The sequence below is a fragment of the Rhinolophus sinicus genome, chromosome 15 (assembly GCF_057876585.1).
Source record: "Rhinolophus sinicus isolate RSI-liver-muscle chromosome 15, RSI-T2T, whole genome shotgun sequence".
Lineage (NCBI taxonomy): Eukaryota > Metazoa > Chordata > Mammalia > Chiroptera > Rhinolophidae > Rhinolophus > Rhinolophus sinicus.
In genome coordinates, this window is record NC_142515.1 from 11,044,991 (window position 1) to 11,071,081 (window position 26,091).

Sequence of the window (26,091 nt, forward strand, 5' to 3'; positions counted from 1 at the left end):
GCTTGGAGAACCAGGATGCAAACGGTCGATTCACCTGCTCTGCTCGTACCTGCTGCCGACTTTGCCCCAGCCTCCTCACCCGCCCCCAGTCAGTACCCAGTGGTCTTTCCTAGTGTATTCCTATCATCTCAAGGGTCTGCTGCAGGAAGAAGTGTCATTTCTGCAGACAGTGAGGCTAGCTCTCAGAACTGGGCTCAGGAGACACTTGAGAGACTAGCTTGCCTCACTTCTGTAAAAATTCAGAAGTGCACATCCAAATTATTGGTGTGTAAAAGAATCACCAAGGAACACAATCTTGCTCATCGGAACCTTGCTCCTATGAGTGACCCACACAGATGATGGAGAAGTGATGGTGCTGAGTGCTCAGCTACCAAGCTTGAGGCCCTAACCACACATTTCACAACCGTCAGTATTCAGTCCTCTCTGGGGGAGTTATGTCAGGTAAACACGGCCATCCTCATTTTGCCAGCAGGGTAAAGGGACACTCAAGTTATATCTTTTGTTTCAATTAAGGTCATACAGACGATGAATGGTAAGCCAGGATTATCATCTAGATCTAATCTAGGCTGTCACCACCGCACCATAATCTTGAGTCCTGAAAAAGAAATGACACAGGATGGAATGATGACAGGCGACACAACAGAGTTTTGTCCTAGAACTAAGCGCCGCTGGCTGGCTGTGTGAACGTGGGCCGGTCGTGGAATCTCTCTCTGCTTGTGTTTCATGTGTCGAGGGTGAGCGCTGGATAGATTGAAGCCCCACTCTGCAGAGAGGTACCTGTTGGTAGATCTCCCGACTGCCAGATGCCCCACCCCGCTCTGTATTCAGTAACTACCAGGGCTGCCGAGGGGAGAGCAGGTAGTCATGGTGGCAATGCCCTGCTTGGGAACCTCCGACAGACAGAAAGCTGAGGACTTTGACTTCACACGTCTTCCCTTCCCTGCCCATCTTGAACCATCTCTAGAACCCCGTGGGTGTCTCCACTGGGTTTCCAAATCCAGACAGGATCACTTAAAAACCTGAATGTGTAACATTTGGGCTATTTGGGCTACCTGGGCTATTTAGGGACTCTCTAAATGTCCCAATTCCCGATCCATTTAGAGACTCTCCACCCAGTAGTTTCTTTAGGAGATGGGGTCCCCTCATTTGTACTAACGTTTACCTTCATCAGCCATGCAGTGCCAAATGGTGTAACCGCTCTGCGGCATCCTATGAGACTTTTGCAACATATAGACGCTGTTGCTATAAAAAAAATTAACGGGCCGACAATTGACACTCAAACCCTTTTGGATTCACCAATGAATCTTATGCCCACGTGTTGCCAAAAGCATTTATTGTCTCATAATTTGATTTACTTTTTTTCCATGCTGCCCTCAGTGCCTGCAAGTAGGGGGCAAAATGGCTGATGTCTCCAAATGCCATGGAGGCTAATAAAGCTTGCTGTGCTCCCAGCATGCTCTCTGCTGTCAGAAACCTGCAATTAACTTAATAGGGTTCTTGAAATGGAGTCGATCCGGGAAATGTGTCATGTGTTGACACTCTCCTGCTGATCCAAGCAGCCTCCCACCATTGACTTGCAGGGTCTGTTTGCTATTTGAATTATTTAGGAGCTTGTTATGTGAATTAAAAAGCAGCACTTTGCAGCATTAAGTCTAATATTTTATGATCTTCAATTGATTAGGTGGGCTTTCAGGATTACATGGAAAGGTTAAGATAAAACACGCCTCAGACAGGCGGCTCTCACCAGTCTGCTTTGCTTTTCAAAAACCTAGATGAAAACCCAGAAAGAACCAGTCTCTGTTTTCCCTTCCAAGTAAGCCTTCTGGAACCCGTTTTCAGACCATCAAAGCACTTTTCCACCTTGAGGACACCAGGTGCCCTGAGCTCTCAGGACTAAAAGGAGGCTGGTCCCCCATTTCTCTACCTTTCTCTTGTCTCTTTCTTGGCACAAAGCTACCACTGATGACACGATGCCCAGAGGGACCACATCCCAAGCCTGGGCCTGCAAAGGGGAGGCCCTGCTCTGGGTTCCCAGCCTCTCACTTGGACCTGGATGGGCACCACTGCCTTGTCTGGCCTCAGCCAAGGGTGTGTGTACCACACGCCCCATGCAGCAAGAAGTTTACAGACCGCCAAGCTCCACACGACCTCCTCTGCCATGAGTGCCACTACCCTCTCCCCTGGCTGATGACAACAGCTTTCTACCGGGCATTTCACATCACTCCAAAAATTCTGGTCCACTCTATACTGTGGCCAAAGGGGTCTTTCTAAAACCCAGCTCTGGGTATGACACTCCCCTGCTCAAAAACCTTCCCTGGTTCCCCATTGTCTGTTGACTTACATAGATACTCATCAACCTGGCCCCAGCCTTTCTTTCTACCTTCATCTCCTATTGCTCCCATATGAACCAGCCAAACTGAGCTACTTAGAATTCTCAAGTAAACACCCCTGCTTTCTCAACTCTCAAGCTTTGCTTATGGCATTCACTTGGTGCATGACGCCTCCCTTCTTCACCTCCTGAAAGTCACTAGTCCTTGACAATGAAGAGAGTAAATAAGTATGTAAAATAGAGCTCCCGATGTTCCAAGCACTTTACATATCACTATTTAATCCTCATAATAATCCTGTAAGGTAGGTACCTTTATTAGCTCCATTTTATACATGGCAGAAGTGAGGTTCAGAGAAGTTAGGTAGCTTCCCCAACATCACTCAGCCAGCTGGGATTCAAATCCAGGAAGACAAGGCTCATCTCAATTCCACGTCCTTGGTAAAGCTAGCCCTGCCCCTACCTGGGTGCCTTCTTTCTCCCCTGAGGTGTGCACCATCCGCCCATTCCACGGCACTGTTGCAGGTAAACAGCTCCCTTCTCTACCAGGACACCAATGCCTGGGGACTGTCTGGGCCTCCCTTGTATCGTAGCAGGGCTTGGGGCCACACGTTGCACACAGTAGGTGTTGACTCAGGCAGGCTGTCAACCTGACTTCACGGTGGACCCCAGCCAAAAGTCACTGCCCCTTAGAAGAGGATTTAGCTGGTGCCTATCGCACTTTCCGAGTGGCAGAGGAAGGCACTGAAAAGTGCTGAGTGAGTGGCAGTACAAGCTGTAAAAGCACAGAGACCTCAGTATGAATCCAGGCACCACCTCTTTCAACCATGAAACTTTGGGGATAGTTAATTCACCTCACCAACCCTTGGTTTTCTCACCTGTAAAATGGAAATAGTAGTAACCCCCACTCCATAAGGAAATTTTCAAAATTAAAAGAAATGATTTGTGAAAAGCACTTAGGACAGACGGTCCCTGGCACACAGTAAGGTCTCAGGAAAAGCCAGCTGTTACCTTTGGAGCGGCATCTCCAATCCCGCCCATGCAGCTCTGGGACCCTGGGCCGGACACCTGTACACCTCCACTTCCTCACCTGAAACCTGGGCTCCTTAAAACTCATCTCAGAGGATTATGGAGAAGGATTTAATGAAACAACAGAAAGGCCTAGAACAGAGTAGACAATCGAAGTAGTAAGGTCATTTCTATGTTTAATTAATATAAACTTCACCCTAGCTGATGATTTTTTTTCTCAAAATACCATAAAGATGGTCTTTGACCCCTGAAATAAGCAACCCTGTGCAAAAAACAGTGTCTGTTGCACCCCAACCTTGCACGAGGCTCTGAGGAGAAAGGGGGTGGATGCAGCACAGCCCCAGCCTCCAGGGGGCACTAAATTTAATGAGGGCAGGCAGCCCAGAAAGAGCCCATCTCCCCCAAGGCAGAAGGAGGGCTGGGCTGCATCCGGGGCCTGGGCCAAGTCTCCAGGCTCAGCTGGGAGGAACTGCTGCCTGATCTCATGACCTGTGACCCGTCAGATCTCTTGGACATGCCATGAGGATGAGAGCAAGCCCTTGGGCAACTGCAGCATGGAGGAGAGTATCTGTATGATTCGTGATGCCTTCTTAGGAGACCTCAGCCCTGAGAGGCGAGGCTGTCAGTAAAATCCCTTAGGTAAGGAGTTGTCTTCAGAACCTCCCTGCCGTGGGAGGCCAGGAAGTTGCTCTCAGGAATTACCTCACCACCACCAATAACATCTGCCGGGTCTGGTTCTTTAAGGCAGTAAGATCCTAACCTTGAGTCACACAGATGAGCTTAAGGGGGCTGGGGGCCAGGAAGACTCTGAAGTACTACGTTCCAAATCTTATATGAATGTATGCAGGTGTATACACTGGATAGAGGTTCTGTAAAATTCTGTGTACGTCAGGATAGGCTAACTGCTGGCTGCAGTAACCAGCAAGCCCTAAACTGCAATGGCTTAATACGCGTATGTGTCCCAGTCCAAAAAGGCTGACAGGTGTCGGCAGTGAAGAGCAGGGTTCTGGAGGCAGGGGCTCCACCATCTTCAACATATGGCTTCCCAGGTAACCCTGAGCATTGACATTCAACTAGCAGGTGGAGAAGAAAAGGTGGTGCATGAAATATAAGAAATTTCAGGGGCCAGCCCTGGAGGGAGCACATATTATCCCTCCCCACATTCCACTGGCCGGAACTCAGTCACATAGGGCCCCTGACCACAAGGAGGTTGGGAAATGTAGTCTTCATGTATACCCCGGAGGGAAAGAAAACTGAATTGGAGAACACATTTTGTAACCTTTCAGAAGGAATGAAAGGAAAAAGGGGGCAGAGGATGAAGAAGAATGGTAGGTATCATTTGCTTTATGTATATCATTCACTTATTCCTCACTATTAGTAAGAGATTTTTTATTTTACATCCATTTTATAGAGAAGGAAACTGACGCTCAGAAGACAAAGTCACTTATACAATAGTGGGTGGCAGAGCCAGAATATAGGTCAGGATCGTCTCTTGTCAACATACAGCTTGAAAGGTGCTCCACTGTGCAACTTTCGTGTATTACGTATTTTGAGTGGGAAGGCAAACGTGAATGGAGAAGACAGTTTTGAGCTGGTATTTTTAGGGTCAGCTAACATTTATTGACTGCTTACTCTGTGCCAGACACCATTCAAAACGTTTTTCCATGTATTGAATAAATAAGCCAGCAAGCTACATCCAGCTATTATCTCAGCTTTAGAGACGAAGAAATGGAAGCCCAGAGAAGTTATGTAATTTGCCCAAGGCCCCACAGCTAGTAAGTGGGGGCATGGGGACTTCATCCCCGGTGGCTCCGCCAGTTCTGACGATGCACACTTCCTCCCTCGTTTGCACCGATTCAGCACACAGTTGCTCTTAGCCACGCCATGAGTTCAAGGCAAAGAGGGAATGTGTCTCCCTTAGACTCATGCCCCCACCATGCAGCGTAGGGTGCCCCTCCCCCCGAAGTCATGGTCAGAGGGTGGGAATCCCCCCTCCAGCATGTTGACACATGACTGGAGTCAGCAGGCACTTGTAACCTGGGAGCACCGTGGCAGAGCCCACTAGCCCATGTCGGATGGGCGCTACGAGCCCACGGGCAGCTGACATTCCTCCACAACCCCATTCGATCCACCTGATGGCTTCCTGAAAGGAGAGGTTTGCTATCTCTGACCACTGTCATTCAAGACAAAATAAAACTCAGCTACTGGGGCCAGAAGCAAATCTGAGGTGAACGGGAAGGGGAACCAAGGCCACATCGCCTGTACTCACGCTAACACCTGAAGGTATTGCTTCACACGGTGACAGCCTGGGGACAGGGGAGCATGTCGCCTGGCCTGGCACAAGGCCAAGGTGTGGACCTCAAGCTCTTACACAAAAGCAGCAAGCTAGTGGGTGGGCGAGTGCAGAACTGCCCTCGGGCACTCAACAAGAGGTATTCTGGCTGGTGGTGCCCCAAGACTGAGGAGGGGTGAAGGATGTAAAAGTACTAAGCTTGAGGGAGAGGGACACTCAGACAAAGGTACAGTTAAAGCCAAAAGTTCAGAACCAGAAGAAAACAGGGGCAGCCCCACGCGCCAGGTCTGTGCCAAGACCCTATGGAGCTGCGGCAAAGATGCCGAGCCTGGAGTCAGCTGGACTGGAGTCAGAGCCCAGCTCCTTCGTTCATTAGTCTCTCAGTTTCTCCACCTATAAAATGGGTATAATGTCAGTCTCACCTCACAGAGCTGCAGGAAGGCCCACTGGGGTTGAGCACACAAAGCATCAAGTACTAGGCCTGGCATGAAGCCATCTGAGTGTTGGCCCAGGGGCTAATACAATCTTCTTAGAAAAAGACAAAACAAAAAGTAGCAGACTGAATTCTCTCATCAACTGCATCATCAAACGGGACACCTCAACTACAGCTGTTTGTTTTGCAATTAAAATAATCACCTCTTCATTTCTCACAGGCTGTGCATCCTGACCTTTAAAGTAGGTCAGTCACCTGTCCCCCGCCCCACAGAACTGAGTGTTTCTGAGGTCAGCGGCTCACACTGGACAGTGCCCTCCGCTGTACATGATCTTTCTTAATCCTGGCAGTGGCGCTGGGAAGCCACTGGAGCTGACCTCGTTACACCCATTTTACAGACAAGGATATGGAGGCTCCCCAAGGGTTTCAGTTAGTAAGCAGCAGCCCTGGCTCCAAGCACAGGGTGTGTGGGATGACAGTGAAGGGGCTCAGCACGCTTGGCTGCCTGAGGACTGGCACAAGAGCACCAGGCAGAGGCCGGCCGCGGGGCAGGGGTGACAGCACGGACCCTGGAGTGAGGCTCTGCTCTGTGGGTTCCAATCCCAGCTCTGCCACTTACTAGCCCTGAGGCCTTGGGCACATTGCTGGGCCTCTCTGTCTTCTTTGTAAAATGGCAGTGATGTTACCTCTGAGGGTGCTGTGAGGATTTAAAGAGCTAATAATATGTATAAAGCAATTAGAACAGGGCCTGATGTATAGCAAGAACCATCATATGTCCCGACTGATACGCTGTGCAGGGAACCACACCCACCAACCTGTTTCCTCTGTTTGCTTCTGCTGCTCTGTGCCCCTGGATGTCCGAGGCTGCATCTTACCATCCTGGAGACTAAGACAGAGGGACATACAGTGTGGCTGTTAGGAGTGCAGGCTGCGGTTCCAGACCTTGTCACTTCCTGGCTGTGCAACCTCAGCAGGCTCTGTGTCTGCTCTGAGCCTTTTCCCTCCTGCATAAAACGAGATAAGAATCGAACCTATTTCAAGGAGATATGAGTCTTTCCTTAAGTGATGTAACACACACGAAGCACCGAGAACAGTTCCTGGCACATGGGTAGTGCTGAACAAGTGTTAGCTATTATTGTATCTACGTCCCAGCACCCACCACCGTGCCCACTCCAGTGGTGCTAAGCAACTGGTTTGGGATACATGAATGAGTTGGGTATTTATACTTCTGGTTCTCTGGATAGCTGGAGGTCTTCTCCAAATTCTCTCCCAAAGATAGGACCTCAGGACGGGAGTTGGTCACCAAGGATGGTCACCATGTCCGAGATACTCACTGTTTATAATGATCTCACTGAGTAAATAAATAGTGTGAGATGGGGAGCGAGGCCAGGCCTTCCAAAAATACTGTCCCTGGCTCCAGCCCTGGCGCCAAGGAGACACAGTGACCCTAGCCAGTTGACTCATCTCCCCAACATGAGCTGAGCTGCGGAGGCAGCCCCACCCAGCCTCTCTGGCTCCTTCAGATGGTCTGGCCAGCCCAGCAGGAGCCAGTCTAAAGCAGCTGGCTTTGGGGAGGAGAAAAGCAGGTGTGAACCTGCGATTAATGCCAAAGAGGGGAAATCAAAGGAGCAGAAAAGCTCTGGCTGGGGAGGTTGAGGACAAAAGGCCACTGTCATAGTAGTCACTAGGGAGGGTGGGGGACATTGAAGGGCAGGTAGCATGAAGGTGGGCATTGATTGCTGTGCTGTGGGGTGAATATCTACAGGGTTCCTGGGCCCAAGCTGGTCCAAAGCCAGCAAAGCCCTCAATTAGGGAAGAAACCAAGACTAGGGAGGAAACGCAGAAGGGCCTCCATCAGCTCCCAGGATCAGGGAGCCATGGGGAGAGCTCAGAGAGATTGGCTCCAGCCTCATGGTCGAAACTGGTCAGGGTCAAAAGATGGTGACTTTGACAACAGTCTCTGATCGTCTGGCACCCTTCTTGAGCACCTTGATCTCTTTAGAAAATTGTTGGCTTTTTTTTTTTTAATAATTATATTTTGAAAATATAATTTCCATGTTAACGATTTCACTTCTAATTTTGAATGACAGAAACCAGGCACTTAGAGATGCTACTTTGATGTACAGGTCAGAGGATGTGACTCTGTTTGTCCATTCTACAATATTTACTGAGTGTCTACCACATACCAGGCACTGATCAAAGTGCTGGGGACCTGCAGAGAACAAGACAAATGAGGTCCCCATTCCCATGGAATTTACATTTTGGGGAGGTGACAAACAATAAATGCTCAGAGAATGAAGAAAAGCCTTCAGATCAGGATAAATATCAGGAAGTAAACAACGAGCTTTGTGATAGTGATGGGTGGAATTGCCAGGTGGTCATGAAGATCTCTCAGAGGTTATAGCTTGGCTGTGGCCTGACACAGAAGCCGTGAGAGGCACAGAGAGTTCTGACTGCATGTGCAAAGGCCCTGAGGCCAGGACACGTTAAGGAAAAGGGAAAAGGGAGATATGGCTGAGGCGGAGTGAGTGAGCCTTGCTAACATTTATTGGGCACTTCACTTTGTGCCGGGCACCATTCTAAGCACTTTACTGGTAGCTTATTAAATAGCCATAAGGACCCTTGAAAGTAGGGTTCCATTAACTCTATTTACAATTGTGGACACTAAGGTCAGACAGGTTAAGCAACCTGCCCCAAGTTACCCAGTAAGGACAGGGCAGGCAGGTTCCAGCCCTGACATTCCAAATCCAGAACCTAGAACCTCCCACCTCCCACCCTGGCGGATTCCAGACAAGCGCTGGAGGACACAGCCTCTGGGGGCCTCAGGAAGGAGTTTGGATTTTGTTGAGGTACAATGGTAAGTGTTCGGGTCACACAGTATGTTAGTGGTCAGTTCAATGAGTATGGGGCATTTACTGTATGCCAGGTGTCTGCAGTGAGTCTGGGGTCCAGACACTAGGCATGCTGCGGTTTATGGCGACCCCCGCCTTCCGACTCCTGCTTCGCGCCAACCCCAACGAGGAGCCATCTCCCTTCCGACCCAGGCTTCGCGGGTTTAGGGGCGAGAACTGGCGCTCCTGGCAGGAAGCGGCTCTTGTCTCGAGGTCCCTCGGACCCCAGGCAATCCCGCACCCAGACGGGGCTCGCAGAGACAACCCCCAACCCTCAACCCGCCCCTCACCACTCCCCGATGGGCCATGCCACCTCCTCTGGTAGCCCTCGGGTGTCTCTTGGAGAGGAGAGAGCGTGGCCAGACTGACCTATTATCTGAATGCCCTGGACCATCAGCCTGTCCCGGGACCCCTTTCTGCAGTCAACTCGGCCGCGCTTGTCCAGCACCGTAAGTCCCTAATGTCCACCCTGCCCACGGTGACCACGCGGTGGCCACCCGGCCCGTAGCGCGCAGACTCTGACCCCTGCGGGCACTTCGGCCCCGGCCGGCCTCGGGCCCGGGGACCCGCGCGCCTTGATTCCCCCACGTTCCATCCCCAAACTTCGGCGACGACCGGCGGATCCCGGCCTCCTGGTGGCGCGGCCTGATTGGCAGGTACCCCCTTAGCAGGGCAGGGGAGGGGGCCCGAGGGAGGGCTGTTGTGCACAATTGCTGTTTTTACTCCTGCCACCATTAATTCAACTATTGACAGAGAAAGGAGGGTCCGCGGCGGCTTTGTGTCACGCACTCACTGTAATTTACTTGAAAAGAATTAAATTACAATTACCTGCCATTCGTTTTGCATAAAACGATCGGTAAGGAGTCTGCAATCGCAGAGTGCTTGAAAGGACAACAGCCCCATTGTTGCCATATTAGAACAATATTTCTCAATTTGAAACTTAAAACATTCGAATTAGCAGCTTTGTTTGACTGTGGTGGCCCACAGATAGGCAAGACTGACACCCCACCTCGGACTCCAGACATTACAGTTAACGAGCATAATTTTCATTCATTTAAGTCTAGACTGATCTTTTAAAATCGTTGCATTTATTGTAGAAATGTACCTCCCAAATGTTGGAAAGGAAAACATAATCTTTATCTGTTACCTAGCCCGGTTGATAAATTATCTAAATGCCATGAAAATTCCTCTTGCTAGAGCTAAAATCAGAGCAAACTGTAATTAATACACTTGAGATTTGTTTAAATGACCAAAGAAATCACACTGTTTCTCAAATAAAGTTACTTCTGTTCTCATTTTCTCCCCTTTTAGATACGGTCGTCAGGTAAATGTGACTGATTAGCTTTTAAACCAAGGTTTTTAAAAGTGTATTTAAAATATTCAATTCTGCAAAATTACATCACTGTTAACCAGTGTGTTCGGCAAATTTAAAGCCAGGCTGGTTTTTTAACAACTTCTGTAAAAGTAAACTGCTGCTTTGAGTGAGCTGTAGTTTCCATTAACATTAATGGTTTTTCAGTAACAAAATGTAACTGTTCAATCAAGCTTGAATTTAAAAAAAAAAGTTACTAATTGTAAGAACCCTTGAACAATCAGGAAAAACAAATTAAAATATACAATTGGTAACACTGGGAGCTGTGTGCAGGGAGAGAAACCTATGTTATGCCTGTGAAAATAAAGAGAAGTAACCAAAAATAAGGCTGAAACTAGAAAAGATAAAGGAATAGAAAGGTAGAATTTTTAAAATCTGAGTGATAACAAGCAAGATTAAATGCAGATTTAGTACAGGAAAGAATTAAAATGTGGAATAAGAAAACCCTGTAACCTATGAAAGCAAATCAGAGAAGTAAAAACACATTTGCTATTGTTAAGTGGCCTTTCTTCATGTTAAAAAGTGCAATTTTATGACTGAAATGTTATTAGTATTTTAAGAGCTTTATTTTTAGAAGACAGAGAGAAGGCTGCCAGCTGATTTTCTTTTTTTAATGAATGGCCTTTTCCTTTAAAGAAAAAATATTGTATTGTCTGCTCCCTTTTAGTGTTTGTAATGCATGTGAAAATTAAAATATTTAATTTTATTGTTAGTGACTTTACAATTTTTAAAAAATAAATTTTCCTTTCTTCTTTTAGGAGAGAATAACGTTTGGCTTCAACAGAAAACAAATTACATGTAGAACAAACCAAGGACTCGACTCAACTTTATTTCCATGGCCGGTTTTTCTGAACAATCATCCGCAGAGAAAGAATTCATCAGCAAATGAAACAATGTCCCTGATCTATAGTCATATTCTGATACCACCTCCTGGAATATCGGCAACATTTTAAGTTCCAGCCTCAGCCATGAATTCCTTCAGAACAAATCAAATGTCTTTAAAGAATATTTCTGTTTGAAAAGGAATTAAGCTCTCCTGAAAGAATTTTAAAGGTTGTGATATTCACAGTCTGATAAAGCAGCACCTTTAATGAAATTCTAATTAGCAATTTCATGCACTTTGCTATTAGTCATATCAGATTAGTGCACATTTTCACAGCCTTCCGTTAATTAAGTGCACTTATTCCAAGTTTCAAACACTTTCCTTATAAGATGAAAACTGTGCTGAAATGTTATTTAGTAAACAGAGGAAGTGTGAAAGTGTAGGTGTGCGTGTGTACAGGGGTGGACATTTTTAACTGTCTATATAAATTTTTTTACATTTAGAGTTGGTGAACACAGGTTTTCCTCCCTTCTTTCTTGCATTCTTGGTGTTTCCTTGCTACTTCTAAGGGACCTATTCAAATCCTTACCGCAAGTGCACTTCATGTATATTTTTGCTTAAAACATATTTTCTGTATATGTATATATGTGGGAGGATTTTTTGCTTAAAAATCTTGTGTGTTTGTGTATGTGGAGAGAGAGAGAGAGAGACAGAGAGAGAGAGAGAACTATACAATATATATTATCTAGTTTTTAAAATCTTCTCTGAAAAGCAATGAACAAGCATTAGTCCATGTAATAGCCCCATGCCCCTCACCTTTTGCAGGCACCTTCTTTCCTTTGAAAACATCAGTGAGATTTCTACCTTCTAAAGTTCATTCGAATGCTCCAGCAAGGAGCAGGCGGCTAGCTTCCGTGGGCCTCATCCTTGGGGCACAGGACATCTTCTTTCATTTCAGATTCCACTTCTCTACTTAGAGAACCCAACAGACAAGCCAGTCATTTCCAGGCATGGCAGGACCTACCCTTGCGGCACACACCCTGCCGATCCCTGAGAATCCAGGGATCCTCCCTGATCCCAGGCTGCTGGAGGGTTGCTCCAATTCAGGGCGATTGTATTGTGTGGAAATCAACCTGATCTTATCTGTAGCTTTTTGTCAAGGGGAAATCTTGGTTGCCTGTTTTGCTCAGAGGTTGAAAGTTGTAATATATTAACTAATTGCTTACATCTCTAACACATGTTCTCTTGTTGGTGTCATTCATTTATACTGTAACATTTTCGACATTTCTAGATCATCTCTTGGGACTCCTGGGCCTCTTAGTAGTTCCCTCCATGAAGAGTGTTTGCCTAATGATTACTGACTGACATCTCAATAACGAGCAACGGACGAGTTGGGTGCATCTATTGAAGAGTTCTGGGTGTGTGTGTGTGTGTGTGTGTGTGTGTGTGTGTGTGTGTGTTTTAATTCATGGTCCACTTTGTCAAGTCATGTGTGAGCCATAATTTAAGCTAATAATTACCAGACATGAATTCAATGAAACATTGGTGTCTACACTTTTAAAAAAATAGTCCTGAATTTTAATGCATTCAGAAAACGTTTGCCTAGGGCCAGGCTGGGCCCAACACGCATATGGAAGCACTTTAAAAGTGATAAATGATTTGGAATCTACCCTGTCTACTGGTGTGCTTCTCAGGAAAGAAAATTAGAGCTAACAGGTGTTAGATAGGGAATGCTGGGGCATTTTAATAGAATTGTCAAAATGTTGGTACCAGATGTTGACATTAATGCACACAACTCGGAACGTAATGCCGGGCCGCCATTTAAATGATTATTTGTTTAAATTTCAAGTCGCCAGCAGGAAATCCTTACTTTGTTCAGTACCTTTCTCTACACACCATCCCCTGCTCTTTCCCCCACGATTTGCATCAAAGTGTAGTGGCTGCTCAGCTCACATATGCATGCTTTAAATAATCCATGCCTGTCAAATTTCATTTTTTCTTTTCAGATCATACTCATCACATCCCCATCGTCTCCAGCCTTGAAGTTGGCCTCAATGTATTCGTATACGAGAAAAAATGATTTAAATACTGCCAGTTACAGGATAATTAATCTTTGAACTACTCGGTAACTTCAAATGTATATACCAAGTAATCTGCATGAACTTGTAATTACTATGTATTTATACGATATTTGCCATGTAATCACCAAGTCGTTACATGGTTATGTGAGCCTTGTAAATTATGGCAATCGCAGAAAAGTAATCTTGCCCAGGCCACTGCAAAAAGCCCATGTAGGTGCCGCTGGTTTCCACCACAATTAATCGAAGGAGTCTGTCTTTTAAAAGAGTCTGTCTTTTAAAAGACACTAGAACATTTGCCGGCAAGGGAGTCCCAACTTTTAAGATCTATCAGGGGATTGAAAGACTGGTGAGTTGGCAGAGAGCAGCCTTTCTCATCCTGCTTTCATACAAAGACTGATTAGTTTGGGCCCTTTATTACTGCTGCAGTTGAAAGGCAATTGGGGGAAAAAAAAATGTCTAGGCAAAATCCACCACCAGTTTTGCAAGCAGCATTCTGCTGTGACTTGGGGAGGGTCCCGAAATAAATTCCAGTGTGAGTTTCAAGAGCAAACCCTGAGATGGATTTGGTTTGTCATCTTTCTGAAGCCAATTAAAACAGAAGCAAAACCTCGTTTTTCCAGACCAGGGCATGTTGTCCCAAGTCTCCACAAGTAACCTCCTTCCCAAGCAAACTGTGTGTGTACATGTGTATTTGTGTGTGTGTGTGTGTGTGTGTGTGTGTGTGTGTTTGTTTGTTTGTTTAATGTCCTCAAAAGCTACATTGGACCATGTGGTCCCTTTTGTTCTGGGGAGGACACTTCTCTCCTCCTTGTGAGATCCCCTGCTTTCTCCCTGACTGGACAGCTGAGCTCTGATTTTCATTGGCACGAGAAAGGATGAGGGAGTATACAGCTTTACTGGGTGCTATAAGTGGCCACTCAGAACAGAGCAAGGGGGACAGAGGCTAAATCTATACTGGATTCTGGATTTCAGCTGGACCACAAGCTTTCTGCTTTTCTCAGTCCTATTTAGAAATAGGAAGAAACCTATTGGTTTCTAAACCTATTGGTTTTCTAAAACCTTGGAGGCTTTACCAGGGCCCAGCTGCTCAAGTGACCCACCCCCAGACCCTCACTTGGCTCCCACAAAGCCCTGAGACAACACCCCAGCCCACTCAGGCCTGATGCGATGCAGCTCACCATCCTCAAAACTCTGGGTGTCTTCAGAGGCTCACCCATCTAGAATGGAACTGTCAAATATGGTAATCTCTAGCCCCAAGTGGCTCTACAAATAATTAACTGGAATTAAAGATTCCATTTCTTGGTTGCACTAGCCACATTTTAAGCACTCAATAGCCACATAGGGCTAATGACTACCATATTGGACCATGCAGATATAGAATATGTGCAAAATCATTGGTCTAGAACTCTACATAACTCTCCTGATCTTTCCTTGCCCAGAGACACTGGCATATTGGGATGGGGGAGTGCAGGGTGGGGGGAGGCAAAGGACAAAGTCAGAGAGGTTTTCCTGAGCCCATTCAGAGGCTGCCCTGCTCCTCAGTAAGACTTCTCCTTGTTGCCTCTGGCCTTCTGTGCAGGGCCAAGGTCAGGACTCCGTCTGAGTGTGTTACCTAGAACTCAGTGAACACTCGCTGGGATTCCTGTTGGGGAACCAAAGCCCCACACCGCACAGAGCCCTGGGAGACTGAGGCCATCGAGGCCTTAAGTGGCTTGTGGCCAGTTCTGCTTGGCCATATTGGCCTTTGCATCATGCAGATGCCAGCCTTTGCCAGTATAATCCTAGGACGGCACTCTGCCTTCCAGGGTAAGAAATTCCAGGCTCATTTGCTACGGAGAGACTCTCATTACTCATTACTACTCATTATCTTTCATCACGTATGCTGGGATTGGCTACTTGGTTGATATTATCCATTACTCATTATTGCAGCTATTTTTCCAATGCCCACCAAATGCCAGACCAATTGCCTCTTTGATCCGCACAACAAACCTACGAGGGCGAAACTGTGATCCCATTTTACAGATGGGGAAACCGGGGCTAAGGTGGATTCACTGGCTCCCCCAAAGCCACATGGCTAGTCAGCAGTGGATCAGGATCCAAACCTCACCCCATTCTCCATTCCATGCACACAAGCTTATTACCCAGGGCTTCCAACAGGTAGTCAGGAAATTAAGTGCCTAGTTTCCCAAATCCTCAGCGATGCTCATTCTCAGCGTGCAATTTCCTTATCTGCTTCACTTCACAACCACTGTCCATTGACCAACCCTCCCGATCTGTGGTGGTTTGTAAAATGGCCCCAATTTTCTACCATTCCCCATAGCCATGCCTTCTGGCAATGGGCCTTGGCGGTTCCTTTCCTGAAGAGCACAATGTATTTCACAGATGGTGTTTCTTTATTTTATTATTAAATTTATTGGGGTGACATTGGTTAGTAAAATTATATAGGTTTCAAGTGTACAGTTCTATAATACATCATCTATATATTGCATTGTGCTTTCACCACCCAGAGTCAGTTCTCCTTCCATCACCATATATTTGCGTTTCTGGATCTAAGTTGACCTTGTGACTTGCTTTAGCCAACAAAACATGGCAGAAGCAACATTGTTCCAGTTCTAAGAATAGGTCTTAAGAGGCAGTGGATCCCTTCTCTTTCTCTCTCTCTCTCCCCAACCCCCCACCCCCACCGCCTGCTGCCACCACCTAAATGAGCTCAGGCCAGCCTGCTGGATAAGGAGAAATCAATGCCCAGTTGTCTCCACTGCCCAGCTAAGAGCCAGCCAAGCTCTGGAAGCGAAGCCACCTCACTGACCTGCAGCTGACCACAGATGCATGGGGGAGCACACTCAGGAAAGAAGAACTGCCCAGCTGAGCCCAGCCCAACTTGCTAACCCATAGAATCATAAATAAACGGTGGTCGTTGACGTCACTGTATTTGCAGTGGTTTGTTTCACAGCAGGCACTAACTACGATACTCTCTCGAAGCCAGATGGCTTTTCTTAGGATCTAAGATGTCCTCATGTTGCACCTTTCCCTCCTCAATTGACTGGTTATCTTTAGGGCACAAGTGCTTCTGCCAGAGACCCTGAAACACATCAACCTGGCAAGATTCCATAGTGTTCCTCCTGTCACAGTCCCTGAGCACCATGAATCCACATTGCTCACTAAGCAACTGACAAATGAGAGTTTTCATTTACAAAGTCTAAGTTTTTGGCCATTGGACATGAGATTCATTCCCACTTTTGATTTTGAACCAAACCACAAAACTTCCCACATCTACTGAGATTCTTGCTTTTCTTTCCTTTCAGAGCCAGGCATCCAGAGGAAAATGTGTATCCCTCCGAAATCCAGCAGCAGCCAGCAGGGCTGAATGAGCCTCACCCGACGCATGTTCAGTTTTCCCTTTGGATCCATTGATCCCAGGCCTTCCCAAGCCTGGAGTGGAGCTCACATTGGAAATCTCGTAAGGCCTCGTGTCTGGAACAGTGCTGTAGAGTCCATGACACATTTCACGCAGCTGGAAGTGAGATGCTGGACGCTGGGTGGTGGCCAAGCTGGGCTGTTCCAGAAACCTCCACAGAGCCTCAGTGAAATGTCCCATCACTCATGCTCTGGGCTTCATGGTTTTCCTCTATGGCGATGAGCATTCCTAAGCATTTTCCATGCTGTGCTTACTCAGTAAGTACGTCTTGGTCACCTACTGTGTGCAGGCAAGACTTGGAGGGGTATAGTGAAGAAGGAAAGAGGCCTCTGTTTGGAAAGAGCTCACTGATGCACAGGAAGCAAAATGACGACAGACCTGAAGGGCAGAATAAAACGGGGATCTGGCAGAGAATAAAAACAGATAGCTGGTGTTTATGGACACTCAGTATTTCCTAAGGACGCCTCCAATTACTCTGACATGCATAAATTCATTTACTCCTCACCTCTATCCTATGACGAAGGCACTGTTACCTGTCCCGTTTTATAGATGAGAAAACTGAGGCATAGCAAGGTTAAGTAATACAGGCAGTCTGCCAGTGTTCCTGAAAATATACGTGAGGATTAAATGTATGGAAGTTGAAAATAATATTGAATGTCAAAATAAATAAATAAATAAATAATAAATAAATAAAATGTATGTTAGTTGAGTCATAGACTGACACGTTACAAATAAAGCTCCATTTCAAGAATGTGAAACAGAAACTATCCAGCCTGAATGTTTTAGAATGTACCCGATTGTTTAAACATTAAAAATTATTCATGTATCAAAAGGACTAAAGCCCTAAAATATTAAATATAAATATAGACAAAAGCATTACTAACGTACTTTCTTACACCAAATCCCTGAGCTCTTGGCTGACCTGACCTGGGGTTTGTAAAGCAAAGAGAGTCAGTTTTAACCTGGGTCAGAGCATTTGCTGAGAAGGAGGCCATGCTGCAGCGCCGGAGACCAGCTCAGCTCCGAACGTGCTCCTGAGCTGAGAGGCTCTGCGCCTGGTGAGTGGAGCAGAGGCTGGGAGCTGGCGAACCTGCATTTGAGCAAGGGCTTCTCCCCTTATATAGCTGGGTGTCCTTGGGCTAAGCACTTAACCTCTCTGGATCGCTCAGTTCCTCACGATAGCATGGAACCATTGATAACAACTTTCTAGGCCTCTTGGGCTTTTTGTGAGGATCAGTCAGAACATGGGGTGAGTGAGTCCTGTGAACTGTTCAGCCCTTATGCTCCGCGTCAGGCTTCTCGAAGTGCATGGTCCAGCGACCTGCAGCATCAGTGTCCCCTGGGAACTCATTTGGATGCAAATTCTCAGGCCCTAACCCTAAAGGATCGGAACGTCTGAAGGCAGGGCCCAGAAGTCTCCTCCAGCAAGCCTTAGCATGGAAAAGTTTGAGAACTACCACCTTAAGTGATGCCAGTTCCCAGGAGAGTCCCAGTGGTCCCGAGAGAGTTAACAAGAGTGCCCCTTTCGTTCTCAGAAGTGTCTCAGGATGGATGATAAATCGTATGGTCCCTACACGAAGCTCACATGAGCCTAGCAGCCTTCCTAAGAGATGAGGATGGCGTATCACCATGGAGACCAGACTACGAAAAGGGAAAGGAGGCAGGAATGAAGACAGGCGGGCAGGCTTTCTCTAGGAGCTGCCTTTTGGGCAACTAGAAACAACTAGAATTAGAGGTCATGAGCACAGACTCCAACCCCTCAGTGGCCTAAATGATCCTGGCTGTTGGGGCCATTTCTGTGTCAGCAACCATGCCATTACGTAAATGCTAGGGTCCCCTCGCTTTCACAGAGCCTGGTGTGCTCTCAGAATTCCATACATAGCACTCCAGGCAGCTACTGGTTACCTGCAGACCTGACTCAATCCGCTCCCTTCATCCTAGAGATGAGCAAACTGGGGCCCAGACAATAACTCCCCCATGGCATACAGAGTGTTTGCAGAGTGTGGAGGGCCTCACAGAGCTAATTCTTCCTGATCCTCTGCAACTACAAGTTACCTGAGAGTGAATTACCTCGTATGGCTGGGTCTGCTGAGAAGAAAGGAGAGGAACACCGCAGATTTGGTGAAGCAAGCCTGAGTTGTCTTGGGGGAAGTAACTTCAGCTTTAACCTAACCAGGTAGAGATCACCCATTTTGCAGATGAACAAACAGAGGTGCCGAGAGAATGCCACCGTGGCTGAGGGGAACCTAAGCTGAACTTCGTGACACCACTTGGTCCTTGGATATTTCAATTGAAGCAGGGGTTGCCTTTCAGACTTAAGGAATTTCACTTCCTACTGGCCTGAATTTCTAATACTGGGATTTCATTCCTTTGGATCCGTGAACAGTTTGGTCTTCTAGAGTCTTATCTGTGCAACTAGTGCCCTTCTCTGCAAATGCGGTCATAAGTTGGCAGTGAGCCATGAATGAGGCCGTCTCACCGGTTTGGTCATAGCTACACCTGTCCTTTTATTGTTTACTCAAAATTATACTTTTCGTTGATTTGCTTTTTTTTTTTTTTAATAAGGTTAATGCATTTACGGTAAAAGAACACATCACATTACTATTGGAAATGGAAAACCAGTTTCATTTACCATAATTCATTAAAACCTGTATATAACTTTCAAATTACAAAAATGGTCCTCAGTGAAGTAACTCCAATCAGCTTGCATGACACCAGCGCAATACACAGTGCACGTGGGAGACGCCAACACACAAGGGCGGCGTGAGGCTGGGAGAGGGGAAGGGAAAGGAATTCCCATTTCTGCACTGAGGCTGCCCCGTGCCTTTCGGAGAACGCCCAGGGAGTGGAGAGAGGCCTGGACGTGGCCTCGGTAAAGCCACTGCTAGGCCAAACCTCAGTTTCTTCAGCTCTAACATGAAGCTGAGTGGGATCCTTTTTCCTTCCCAGGATGCCTGGGAGGTCGATTAATTGGGATTGTGGCTGTTCTTAAGCTTTACAAACAGCAACCCGCGGCCCAACACTGAATGCTCAAGATTACTTTTCTTAGTTACTTCTCCCCACAGTGTGAGACAGCCCATCCTAAGCGGATGGTGGTTGCACAGGGGAGGCTGATGTCTGAGGAAACCTTGTAACAAGTGTCATGGCAACATGTAAACATAAAACAGACACTGAGAAAAATGCAAACAAGGTAGACCATCAGGACGAGGGAGAGCAAAAGCACAGTACGCAGGTCATAAAGGGATCACACAATTGCCCTAAACTGGCTTCAGATTTAACACTGAGCTTCCTGGTGGCAAAAGGGAAAAAAGTCAGTTATGAAGGAGGAGAATACAGACGCATTTCATCTTCTCAGGGGACACAGAGCTCCTCTTAGCCTTGAATTAAATAATTTATTTCTCACACAGGGTTTAAGGTAGGGACACTAGGTGACAGGAAAAGTAGTCTCTATCCTGACTCAGCAGCCCCTGCAGGTCCCAGGGCCACTTCTGAATCTGACATTGCTACCTGGCTTCTTTTGGATTCACGCTTCCTCTCTGTCTTACTTTGCAACTATTTCTACAGTGCACAGTGGGAAGAGGGATGAACAGTTCCAAGTCTGGGTTGTGGGACCCCCCACGCAAGACAACTGACTCTTGCCAAAACTTCTCCATCTGGTGGTGCAGCCACGCAAAATCATTCTAGGATTGCAGTCATATCAGAAATGCTCACAAGGCAATACTGAATGGAAAAAAGGCAGGATGCAATATTACAGGTATGGCCTGATTTCACCTACGTATATTAAATAAGTCTAGAGGTGAACAAAAAGGCCAAACACGGGGTGGTTGGGAACATAGAACATTGCTGGAGCCAGTCGTCTGTCTGGGTTCAAATCTTGCCTCCCACAGCCACTTATCTGTGTGGCCTCAGGCAAGTCAAAACCTCTCTCTGTGCCTTTGTTTTCTCACCTGTAAAATGCAGGTAATAATAGTTCCTACTTGATACAGCTGTTTTGAGAAGTAAATTCATATGTAAAAAGCACTTATAATGTGCTCGGCACACTGAGCTTTCAGTTTGTGTGTGTGTGTGTGTGTGTGTGCATGTGAGTGTGGGCGTGTGTGCGGCCACTAAGAAAAGTCCTAAAGGAAAAAATCCAAAACGCTAAATGTCATCTGGTGATGATTTTCATTTTCTTCCTTATGATTTTCTTTACTTTTCAAATGATTTTCTTCATTTTACTCTTCTACTCGGGGGCGGGGGGGGGGGGCGGGAAATGCTTTGCGTTTGACTTTCATTATCTGCAATATCAGGATCATGAGCTTTGTTCAACATATCTCCCAGGGTCACTGTGAGGTTCAAAGGAGCCATTGAACTCAGGGGTTTACAAACTGTGAAGTGCTGTACACACACAGTTGGAGAATTGCCTGTGTAACCATAATGGAGCCTCTTTGGGGACAGTCCCCCACGGGTAGGTCGTGTGGCTTTGTCTCTCTCACACTCCGACGCAGGATCTGGGTTGGGGACTGCCTCCCTCACTCAGGTAAGTCCTCCCTGAGCCACATCCCCAAAAGGCCTCTTGAACAGGAAAACCATTGCTCTCCTCAGCCATCAAATGTTCACCAGCCCCTCAGGTCTAAAAGCCGGAGGGTCCTTCATCATCCCTTCGTAGAGGAAAGAATATCTTTCCTACACCCTCCCACCCACATGCACCCCCCCACCCCTACAACAATCTGGCCTCTGAATGTTTTCCATTAAATTCAGTGATTTTTTAAAAAAATGTGCAGTGGTCTCCTTCCTTGAGCATTTATCTCTCCACTTGGGGGATATCTGGAGCCAACCCCCTTCTCCAGCTCCCTGATCCAAATTCATATCTAGAAATGATATTGTTAAAAACCAAGAGATCTTCTAGGCTTTTCCAGATTTTCTTTTTGCGCATTTTTTCCTTAAAGCGAACTTGGCATCTTAAGTGAGATACCCCCGTATATTTATGGGAGTTTAATAACATCTTCCATTAATAACACAGACAAACTAATTTACCCAAACGTGTCTGTTTTAAACTCTGGGAACAAAGGGTGGGAGGATGAAAATCAATCTTTCCTTTGTACTTGAGCCACTGACCCGTTAAAGCTTTGAAGATCATTTCTTTAAGAAATTGTGAGGAGTTATTTAACTACAAACAGCAGCTACCTTCCCATTCCAGCTGCGTAATCAAGCATAATAAATTAGAGTTTAAAAAAAAAAGTTGACTCCATTTTTTTTTTTTGTATAACCGAAAATCCTTAATAGCACTTTGACAAATCGGCTTCACGGCAGACACCAGCGAACTTTCCTTGCACTGGATGGAGCTGGTTAAGTCAAGCTGAAGCCATTGGGAGACATTCCTGATTGGCGGCCATTGGGAGAAACCCAGGTTTTACCTTAGAATCAGGCTTGATAAAGTTTCTGCTGCTGGCAGGAGTGAGTGAGCTTTGCTGTGAGACCCAGCCACCCTGCTTGCGGTGGCAATTTCCAACCTCCACCCTGAAGCCCACCCCACAGAGGGGACAGTGCATTGAGAAGGGGCAGTTCGGGCTGGCCCCAAGGGATGGCAAAGACCCTCCCTCCCAAATCTGGCCAGCATTCTTCCATGCAAACCGTTCTGATCCACTTTGATAAAAATCAGTCTCTGTGGGTCTTGAAAGAGTCAAAGGCCCTTCTTAATCAAATGATCAACTATTCATTTTGAAAGCTTGACTGGTTCAATTAAGATCACAGGAGGAGACAGGCTGGTCATATTACCCTCCTTTCCAGCCGGCCGGGCCAGTTGCTGTCCCCAAAACCTACCTTTGACCAGCCCACTCCAGTGCTTGCCCAAATGCTCCACCACCCCCCGGTGAAATCTGACCACCCTTCAAGGCTCCATTCTTCTCCCACCTCCTCCCAGAAGCCTTCCCCGCCCCTACCAGCTGGCAGTGCTTTCCTCCCTCCGAAACCTTGCAGCCATATTGTGTGTCCCTTCTCTGGGGGCTTCACTGTGGTCTGCCCTAAGCTGCTCTTTGCTTTACAAGCAATCAGACTGCAAGTTCCTTGAGCCTTGCCACAGGACAGGGCCTCCACACATACACCCTGATCCCTGACTAAAGAGGGGCCTTTGTAACCCCTGCGTGGGCCTACTGCAAACAGGCAGCCCTTGGTGACAAAGGGTCGGCTTCCAAAAGTCCATTTGTGAGTCAGCTGATAGGAATTTAGAATGTACTTTTTCATTTGCTCCAGTAACAATGTTCTAAAATGATGCACTAATGCTCCGGTGGTGGCCAGGTCGCAGGCTAGCCCACAAAGTCCTATTTTGCCTATAACATAACTGCAATACTAGTCAACAGACACGCTCCAATTAACAATGTCAACCCACTGTCAGCTAAGTAATTTTTTATGGGCTAGCCTAGGAACCTGACCCCATTTTCCACTAAAGGGAAATGCTCTGGTGAGAGGCACACTCATGTTCCCACACTCCCATCCATCCCCCTGCCATGGCAGCTGGTAGAGTACAGAAAGGGACAAAGCTGTGAGTCCCCTATCCTTCTGCTTTCTTCCCTCCAATCCGGTCAGCCTGGTTGCACGTAAAACAAAGAAAGGGGTGGGGGGCCCAGGGAACCCTTGCTGACCAGAGCCTACCCCTGGCAAAGCCAATTGTCTGATGGATGGGGGCAGCAGGGGTGGCGGCAGGACTATAAGGTTAGGGATTGAGGGGCAGCTCCTATGTCACAGGTCTGTGAAGAGCTGCCCTTCCAAGCATGCCCAAGCCCAGTCCGCAGATGTGTTTTCTCCCAAGGCATTATTCTAATCAGGAGATACAGCAGAGACACTCGTGTTCTCTGATCTTACCTTAACTTGGACTCTAATCTTTCCCCTTCTGTCCCTGGCACAGGGCCACGTGGAGTGGTGCCTCCCTCCACACCCCCAGCCTGAGAGCACAAGGTCAGATAATGCCAGGACCTCCTGGGCTCCAATACTGCCAGTCTGTCCACATGTTCAGCAACTTAAGCCCGCTGAATTTCTAGTTTTTGAAACAACACTTCAGGGATAGCGTGTTTTCTATCTTCCCACCAGTTAAGCCGCCTCTTATGAGCTCCTACCTTCAGATTTTGTGTACTACAGACAACAATATATATATTTGTTATTATTGTTTGTGTACTACAGACACAATAATATACATATTACTGTGTCTGTAGTACACAAACAATAATATATATATATATATATATATATATATATATATATATATACCCTCTGATCTAGTGACCAATAAATTATGTCCAAGTTAGTGGGGTTTTTTTTAAGAAATGACTCCACCCCAAATTTCAGACCCACCCTTTATGCAGTTCATGTGACCCCAGAACACCTTTTAAACTAATATATTAACACCAGGCAGATTGACCCTGGAAGCAAAGTCAGAGACCTGCGGCGTGTGACTGTTGGAGAATTCTAATGGCCGAAGCCCAAAAAGGGAAGCTTTTCAGAGCCGCCTTACCTTGTCGCTATACCACTTTGCAGACGCTGAGTTAGAACCCATTTAAAGCATTCAAGCATATAATCAAATTTCAGTAATGAGTTATTAATTAAGCAGGGGCAACCAATTCTCTGCTAACTGCCTCATAAACAATCGACAGGAGATTTGTGAATTTTGACTTCCTGACACTATTAAACAAATCAATATTAGGTTTCAGACACAGCAATTCAGACAGTTTTCTCTGTTATTTGGCAGCCATCTGCCTGGAATACTAATGAAAGAATTAAGAGCTGGAGATTTTGCATGTGTTCCATCAAAAAGATCCTTATCTGTGGGGAATTGGGGCCTGATTTGCATGGAAGAAGTCTTTGCTTTTGTAGGTACAATTTTTTCTCAATATGTCACTCATTAGTATTTATAAAAGCACTGGGCAGTGGAACGTCCTCCCAGCATCATAGCAAGCGGTCAGAGCCTACTGGAGAGAGTTCGGAACAAAGCAATTCATTTATTTATATATTTTGCAGACTGGTTAATTTATAGCTAACCTAACCCATGGAAAACTCGGGTCGAAGAATTCAGCCAAGCTTCTTACTCAGCTTTTATTTTTTTTAAAAAAAGGTCTGTTTGTTCCAGTGTAGAAACAGCTAACTAAACAAGGAAGAGTTTTGCAAACCCTGGACAACCTCTAAGTGGCAAGATGTGATCCTCTATGTCATTTACCCTTGACTTTCTCTCTCTTCTCTTTATTAATTTCCCTTCAGTGTTCACTTAACTCAATAGCAGTGTTGTTAAAAAAGATAACTTGTAGGGATAATGACAGAGATTTAACTCTGTTTATCTAAGGAAGAAATATAGTGCAGGCAGTAGCAGTTTAAGGATCTCTCACTCCTTCCTCCATGAACCCCAGGCCCAAAGTGGGGAATTTGTTCAAGGGGTCACTCGGTATGTGTAATCCATTCACTCTCTGGCCTCCTGACTTAGTCGGCCTAAAAGGTGCCAATTAGGAGTCAACCCGATTGGGACTAACACAGTGATAAGGACCCTTTCCAGGTAATTAAGAGGCAGAAGGTCCCTTGCTTATCATATACTGTACTTATCTAAACACCTTGAAGCCAAAAAAAAAAAAAAAACCCACAACTGAGTGTGTGTGTGTGTGTGTGTGTGTGTGTGTGTGTCTACAGATACACACACATATTAGATTTACAACGGGTCCTTACACAGCCTCCCTGACATATAGCAAGATGAGTTCATATTCCAAAATTCAATTCATAGACAATATTTCAGAAGTATAGCAACTGGTTGTGTTATACCTCTCTACTCACTGAAATGGGTAAGGGGAAGACAAGAAGAGGGACCCATCACAAGTGGGGTGTCCACTATGTGTTCGGCCCATTCCCACACGTTGCCTCGTTTCATTCTCACCACACCGTAAAGCACGCCCTGTGGATAGTCTGTCCTTAACCTGTCCAGGGTCACCCGGGATGTGGCAGTTGATCTGGTGCTACTTGACTGCATAACCGATTCTCTCTCCGCTCTAGCTTGCTATGAGATGTCGCTGTACACCACCCTTAGTCATGCAGAATCCCTGCTAATCTTGTTCAAATATCTTATTTTGGTTTTCCATTTAAAGCCAGCAATTAGAACAATACGAAATGGTTAACCATACATGTGGTTTGCTGATTGAGGACACGGACATTTCCTTCACTGTTTTGTAGAATTATAACTTGGCTTTCAGATTTCAAAATATTCACATTACCTTTGCAGTCAACACCTCCTTAGTACTATTAGTTTGAAATTACTACAGATTGTTAAAATAATTAAAGAGAAAATTCAGAAACTATCTCTGTCCCTTATCAATCTTATATTCTTTGTTTTGGTAGGGCAACCTGGAAACACATTATGTGTGTATTTAAACACATATCAGTTCAGAGCACTGGCCATATGCCAATAGACAACTTGA

General features: G+C 46.2%; 2 long non-coding RNA genes across 6 annotated transcripts in view; one reads left to right on the plus strand and one right to left on the minus strand.

Moving 5' to 3' along the window:
• LOC109444069 (uncharacterized) overlaps nt 1-12,121 on the minus strand; it is a 217,153-nt gene extending 205,032 nt beyond the window's left edge. For 3 of the 5 annotated variants that reach the window (XR_012498380.2, XR_016018863.1, XR_016018861.1), the window contains exons 1-2: nt 11,984-12,121; nt 6,897-7,085 (exon numbers count right to left, since the gene is read on the minus strand). This is a non-coding gene — a long non-coding RNA (uncharacterized LOC109444069). The remainder of the gene's footprint in view (nt 1-6,896; nt 7,086-11,983) is intronic. The other 2 variants (XR_012498379.2, XR_016018862.1) reach the window with 1 other exon arrangement.
• LOC141572887 (uncharacterized) lies at nt 9,115-17,521 on the plus strand. Its single transcript, XR_012498383.2, has 3 exons — nt 9,115-9,628; nt 11,103-13,292; nt 16,554-17,521. It is a non-coding gene; the product is annotated as an uncharacterized LOC141572887 (long non-coding RNA).
• The last annotated feature ends 8,570 nt before the right edge of the window (nt 17,522-26,091 follow it).